The sequence below is a fragment of the Octopus bimaculoides genome, chromosome 3 (assembly GCF_001194135.2).
Source record: "Octopus bimaculoides isolate UCB-OBI-ISO-001 chromosome 3, ASM119413v2, whole genome shotgun sequence".
In the NCBI taxonomy this organism is placed as follows: Eukaryota; Metazoa; Mollusca; class Cephalopoda; order Octopoda; family Octopodidae; genus Octopus; species Octopus bimaculoides.
This window is the reverse complement of record NC_068983.1, coordinates 73,117,571-73,125,160: the sequence shown is the minus strand read 5'-3', so window position 1 is coordinate 73,125,160 and position 7,590 is coordinate 73,117,571. Positions and strand designations below refer to the sequence as shown.

At 39.7% G+C, this 7,590-nt stretch overlaps 1 long non-coding RNA gene across 2 annotated transcripts in view; it reads right to left on the bottom strand.

Moving 5' to 3' along the window:
- Nucleotides 1-4,416, bottom strand: part of LOC106870266 (uncharacterized) — a 6,595-nt gene extending 2,179 nt beyond the window's left edge. For both annotated transcript variants that reach the window (XR_001409508.2, XR_008263669.1), the window contains exon 1: nucleotides 4,261-4,416. This is a non-coding gene — a long non-coding RNA (uncharacterized LOC106870266). The remainder of the gene's footprint in view (nucleotides 1-4,260) is intronic.
- Nucleotides 4,417-7,590: the final 3,174 nt, after the last annotated feature.

Sequence of the window (7,590 nt, the reverse complement as noted above, 5' to 3'; positions counted from 1 at the left end):
TATATGTATTTATTTTCTCCTAATTAATAAATAACTTGGACAAAATAAATTGGTTAATAGATACCAGGGTAGCAAAGATCACAAAATGACTGTGGTGTAACTCCTGTTTATGAGGTAGAAATTCCTTGTTATTTTGGGTACTTGAGTATATATAAATTTAGTGAATGGAGTAAAACGCATATGTTAACTGCATACTTTTATTTCCAACATATGTTTCGAAGATTACAAATTATACCTTCCATAGGAATCCGTGATGTTAAAAATGTAATCTTCTCTTCAGGGAAATGCATTACATTTTTAACATCACCGATTCCTATGGAAGGTTTAATTTGTAATCTTCGAAACATATGTTGGAAATAAAAGTATGCAGTTAACATATGCGTTTTACTCCATTCACTAAATTTATATATATATATTTACACACACGCGCGTGCGCACATGCACACACTCATAAGGGTAGGCTGAAAAGTTCATAGGCGAACTATGAAGGAATGATGTTAGAACTGTGAAATGTTGCATGAATTAATTTCAACCCTTATTAATAACTGCATTGTTTCTTTCCAGGTAAACTGACTGTTCAAAGAAGACTTCAAATGTAACTAGAAACGACTTTTCTTAAAAATGAACAAAATATGGCATTGCTGTGTTATCAAGTACCTGCAGTAAACGAGCTTTAGCCCCCAAGGACATATGTGCTGATGTGGTCACTACATTTGGGAATGATGCTCCAGCTTTTATCAACAGTCCGAAAGTGGGAAGCTGAATTTAGGAGCGGAAAGGAGAGTCTGGAAAATGACTCAAGGTCTGGACATCCTACAACTTTTTTTTTCACCGCCACCACCGCCGCCGCCGCCACCACCACCGTCACCGCCGCCGCCGCCACCACCACCGTCACCGCCGCCGCCATCACCATCACCAACGTCGTCGTCGTTGGCGAAATCATCATCATCACGATTGGTCTGCTGACCAATCGTTCCCAACAGGCACGCGCGCACGCACACACACACACACACACCTCTGAGATTGTTATTTCCCTTGAACCAACTGAAAGAAACAAGAGAGACAACTTATAATCCTGTTAAAGTGTATACGTACAACTAGTAATAAGTGTGAGCACACGATCTCGTCTTGTTTTGATTTCATTTAGGAAATATTAACTATTATATATTTAAAGAGTTGGTTGTCTTTATTATAAGAATCCAGTATATTTCTTCCGCCTCACCGAATTATTTTGTAAAAATAATTAAATAAATAAATGTAGACTTCTAGAGTTCAGATCGCTTTTCCCGGAAACAATTTTTAAGAGGTTAACTAAATTTATTCAGTTGGTTGTGATCCGGTTTTATCTATTAACAGCGTATCCCTCTCTCTATTTTTATGATCCTACACAGAAAATTATTGCTCTGAGAAATATCAGATTTATAATTTCCTGCTTCGACTTCACTTTCATATCAGTTTATTCATTTTGTGAGAAAAGAATTAACTTTTTCGTTTTTAAAGTTAACTTTTCTTTTTTGTGCCAAATCCGGCTACGAGTGTTGATGTTTAATCTCATGTCAGCCCTTATCGATAAAAACTATAGTGTAAGGTGTTCTAGCCAGGACCTTCATGTTTTTTCAATTTTTTTTTTCCGGTGCAGTGTATCTAATACTATATTATGCAACATACCCTTCTTTTTATTAAATAGGGTAGACGTAGAATAGAAACGGAGATTTGCCATACTAAACAGTCATCATGCGAACGAATACCGGGCGGACGGTATTCGTTCGCATGATGTCTGTCTCAGGAAAAAATAAAATCATTTGTATTTTTTGAGTATACTCATCATATTTGGGTCAGTTTGTCTTCGTGACATGTTCTGTCAATCTCTCTCGATGAACCTGCCTTTGGTTTCGATGACAGCCAGCAGGTGACCTCGAAACCGCCCATAGGCTCTCGTCATTGTCTCACGTTTTAGACTCCTGAAGGCCCTGGTAATCCTGGCCCTCTGCTCGTCCTTCGTGTTAGCACCTGGATTTGATGGTCTCTCATTCCACCACGACCCATACAAAGAAATCGAGATGTTTGCAGTCAGGCGAGTTGAGATGCCAAATGTCAGGTGCTGTGTGATTGAAGAAATTTTCTGACAGCCACTTCTGGCTGGTGTGGCAGGGCCAGAATTTTGCCGCTACTCAGTCGATCCAGGGTTTCATCACCTTGCCCAGAACATGGATGTAGCCGTTGGTGTTCGGCAAGAGGCTATCAGGGAAGAGGTGGGGTAGCAAAAGACACTGAATACTATGATTGTTGCTGGAAATTTCATCTGCATGACTCTGGGCACATCCTTGGGTGAGACAGTGAGCTACTTGTTGTTCTGGGATTTGATCTTCTGGTCTTGGCAGAAATTCTTCTTGGAGAAGCACCACAGCATACCTGGCTCCAGTAGCTGTTTAAGCTTGTTGATCAGCTTTTTGGTGTGCTTGAGCACTTTTCCTGCTTCATCTTGGACAGAAATTGTCCTTTCCTCGTCTTGTATGAAAAGTAGCAAATGTTCTCATGCATTACCAGTCTTGTGAGCTTTTCATTCACACCTTTCTCCCATGCTGGAATCATTGTTGATGATCTGGATTTCAGTTATAAATTCCAGTGTTCTGATGGTTATCAGATTGTTAATCATGGATTTTCTTCTCTGCTCTTCCCTTGTAGTCAAATCCTGAATCTTCCAGCTCCTTTCTGATCTTTTCCACCAGCCTTCTGTTGATGTTGAGGAAGTCTGAAATCTTGTTTGTCCTTCCAGGGCAGATTCCAAGGAGGACTCCATGCTTCTTCCACAAATTGGGAGGATCAAAATTTTCTTTAGTCAATTATTCTTCAAAAAAAAAAAAAAAAAATTTAAAAAAAAATAAAGCAAAAGTTATTGCTTTTAAGAAGAAAAAGACCAACATAAAAGTAAAAAAATATGTGTAAAATTAGCAGTTGAAAATTGCAAACAAATACTGTCCGCAACCTGTCCTCCAAACAAATCAGTTGACTACTTAGAAGCTTCTCTGTTGGCTAGACTAACATCAATGTTATCCAGCCCCAATGAACTCTGAACTATATCTGTGATTAAAGGTGTCCCTTTCTTGACCATCCTGTCTTAATTTCAGGCATAGTGTATCTAAGATCACTTTATGCAGCGTCTCTTTCTAATTTTTTTAAAGATGGTAGCATGTGATTTATTTCTGTCAAGATGAATACTTGATATCGTTGCCAAGCATCTTAATAGAGAATCACTGAACTAGAGACTCATCTTTCCAAGTTCTTTTACATGGCTTCGAAAAATTGAAGGACCACTGCAATCAGTGTGTAAATGACATGGGAATATGTTGAATAAAATCATAATTAACCGATCCTCTTGTATTTTCTTTTACCCAAAGCCAGGGACTTTTCAGCACCCCCTCATATACTTAAAGAAGGGCAATGGATTGTCAGAATTAGTAAAGTGTTGGACAAAATACCTAGCAGTATTTAGCTATATCCCTTTATGTTTTGTTTTCAAATACTTTCAGGGTTGAAGTAGACGTTTGTCCTTCTGGGTTTGGTAAAATAAGAACTTGTTAAATACCAAGGTCCATGAAAGCTTTGACAGTGTAATTAAATTTCATGGTCATTCCTACAATGATGTTAATTATTCACCAAAAAGTAGAATTTATATTTTCTGCTTCTGCAATACTTTTTCAATATCTTCTGTAGGTATGGTTTTCATAGCCACCACTAAAAGTATTGGATATTTGCTCTGTAAAGAGATATTTGATGAAATATGTGAAAATGATTAAGAAAATCTGTAAAGTGCCACTGGGAGCTTCTTCTCTTCTAGTAGCTTAAGGCGAGGGAGGTTTTTACAAAGCCATGAGGTAAAACTGTTTTCTGCAGTTAACGGAAATAAAATTTTGTGCATTTATTACAACTTTCTGTATTCAGACAGTTAAGCTGATTATAGATTTCTCTCAAAAGGAGTGGCTTTCTGCCTTAGTTTGAAATCTATGCTCGAGCAAATGTTTTGCTGAACCGTTGATGCATCTTGCTTCATATGTCTTTACAGATACCAATATAATTATCGGCAACGATGAAAAAACTGTCAGTATTCAAGGGTTCACATGATAATTCTTTTCTGAAGAAGAGCAATGCGTCTAACCCAACCAGCCATTGTCCCATCACACCCTCTTCCAACAGAGATCAAATGTGATGAAGACTGCCATTAACAACAGCCTTCTTCAATACTTTGAACATCTTTCTTACCTTAATGGCTAAAAGCATGTTTTTGAACTGGAAATCACAAGGTTGCAATGTAAACTTCTTAATGATACAGCCGTACTTGCAACAGTCAAACAAAAAATTCTGGTATTTAATAGTTCATCTTCCAATTTCAGGGTGTGAAATAATTAGTTTGTCATATGTGAGTGTTTGTGTAGGACATGATGATGACGATGATAATGATGGTGGTGGTGATATAGTGGCAGCGATGATGGTGGAAGTGGTGGCAGCGGTAGTGGTGGCAGTGGTGGTGGTGGTGGTGGCGGCGGCGGCGATGAAGGTGGAAGTGATGGTAGCGGTAGTGGTGGAGGTGATGATATGGTGGTGGTGGTGGTGGTGGTTATGGTGGTGGTGGTGGTGGTGGTGGTGATGATGATGATAGCAAAGATGGTGATGATATCTCTGGTGATAGCGGTAATGAAAATTGGGATAATGATGATGATGATAATAATAGCATCAACAACAACAACAACAACAACAACCACCATGACAAACATGCTGCTGTTGCTGTTGCTGTTACAGCTATGGCAGCTGCAGCTGCGACTGTTGATTATGATGATGACAAGGAAGAGAAGGAGTGGGGCAAGGGCAGGCATTAACGTTCTTGTGGAAGACTTATACAAACTCATGGAGATTAGCAAAAACTGGGAAAGAAGAAGAAAACAGGAGAACAATAGTCAGAAAGAGAGAGAGAGTGAGAGAGAAAGGAGGGGATTGAACTCTGTTTAGATTGGAATGCCAAGTGCACTTAACAGACTTTGTGCAGAAAACTGATAATTTGGACGGAAATGACAATACAAACAGTTAAACAGTTTCAGTTGACATACCTATTTTATATACAAGTTAGAAAACAATTTGTTTCAAGTTTTAGAATGTTGATATAACAAAAACATCACCACAAGATCAACTATCGTTTAGACTACTGCTACTACAACAAGAACGACAGCATTAACAGTAATTTCAACACTAGTAAACTAACTGCAGCATATGTGTGTGTATGTGTACTTGTGTGTGTGTGTGTGTGTGTAAACTAACTGAAACTATAGCTATCACTCACTATCAATTATGATTTTTGAGTCAGATGCAGCTCCTCAGCTTTCCAGCCCTGGTCAAACCGTCCAACTCATGCCAGCATGGACAATGGACGTTAGATGATGATGAGGATGATGATGGTAGTGTAGTGTGTACTATGCTTTCGCTAATTGTTTTAGGTAGCTATGTAATTGCGTTTATATATATATGCACCCTCTTGGTCTGCTCACTCTTGACTTTGTGGAACATCCAGGAAAAGAAAGTTGAAGAGAGATGACTGCGCTGGTATGGTCATGTGGCAAGAATGGATGAGGATAGCTGTGTGAAAAAGTGCCACACCCTAGCAGTTGAGGGAACCTGTGGAAGAGGTAGACCCAGGAAGACCTAGGATGAGGTGGTGAAGCATGACCCTCAAACATTAGGCCTCACCGAAGCAATGACTAGTGACCGAGACCTCTGGAAATATGCTGTACTAGAGAAGACCCGGCAAGCCAAGTGAGGCCATAACCTGTGGCCTATGCCAGGGGTGTAACCAGCCGACTTATGCATACCTTTCCTTCATTGGACACTAAACTCTGCTTACAAAAACCTGTTGAGGCAAGTGAAATCGAAATCAAGATCAAATTCGATGACTGGCATCCGTGCTAGTGGAGCGCTAAGAGCACCAACTGAGTGTGATCGTTGCCAGAGCAGCTGACTGCTTTCTGTGCCAGTGGCATGTAAAAAGCACCATCCGAGCATGATTGTTACCAGCGTTGCCTTACTGGCATGTGAAAAAATATTTGAGCGAGGTCATTGCCAGTGCCGCTGGACTGGCTCCTGTGCAGGTGGCAAGTAAAAAACACCATTTGAGCTTGGCCGTTGCCAGTACCGCTTGACTGGCCCTCGTGCTGGTGGCATGTAAAAGCACCCACTGCACTCTCGGAGTGGTTGACATTAGGAAGGGCATCCAGTTGTAGAAACTCTGCCAGATCAGATTAGAGCCTGGTGTAGCCAACTGGTTCGCCAGTCCTCAGTCAAATCGTCCAACCCATGCCAACATGGAAAGCAGACGTTAAACGATGATGATGATGATGATGATGATGATGATGATGATGATGATGTTATTATTATTATCATTCAGGTCACTTCCTGAAATCAAACTCGGAATCTTGGGGTTAGTAGCCCGTGCTCTTAACCACTATGCCATATGCCTGTATGTATTCATGTGTGTATATATATACAAGGTCTGATCAATAAGTATCTGGACTGTTGACATAGTAATGAAGCTAAAGTATGCAGAGTGAAGCTACTTGGCACAGACTGACCTTGAATGATCACATGCTACACACCTTCCTTCCAAGCACTGCTGTAAACAGCGGAAGTGAGTTACAACATCAAAATTTAGTGCACATGCACAACAGAGTTCAAGGTTAATGTGTGCCAAGCAGCTTCACTCTGTTTGCTTTAGCTTTGTTACTATGGCAACAATCCAGATACTTATTGATCAGACCACGTATGTGTGTAGATGTAAGTGTTAAGAGGAAAAGGTGATGCTCCAGCATGGCTGCAGTTAAAAGAATAGAAATAAACAAAAGAATAGAAAAGAAAGAATATATATATATATATATATATATATATATATAGGGGGGGGGTTGAAAAGTTCTTGGCTTTGGGCAAAAGAAAATACAGGAGGATCAGTTAATTACGATTTTATTCAACATATTCCCCTCTCCGATTCACGCACTTATTACAACAGTCCTTCAGTTTTTCTAAGCCCTGTAAAAGAATGCAGAAGGTTGAGCCTCCAACAAGGCCTTTCATGTTACCCTTAAAGCCAGAAACTTTTCAGCACCCACTCATATACATATGCCTGTAAGTATGTATGTATGTATGTATGCATGCATGCATGTATGGATGGATGGATGGATAGATAGATGGATATATGAGTAATGTTTAACATATAGCTTCCACAGTAGGACGCTCATATCAGCTCTCAACAGGGCATCAATAATTTCAGCAATTTCTTTCAGTATTACATTCAAGTAATACCCAGCAGTAATTGATGCTACCAGGGAATGTCCAGATTCTTCTAGTCCTCACTAACACACTTGTTTTCCTATGTCATTCATGCAACCACCACAATAAACTAAATGAACTCGTAACCACTCCAGTTATGGGTTAGCTATTTGGTTTTACAACTTGCTGAGGATTTGTTCTTTGCTCTTACACTCATCTTATCCATGACAAATAATTTTCTATTTTCTGTCTGTCTATCTGTCTGTTTCTCTCTCTCTCTCCCTC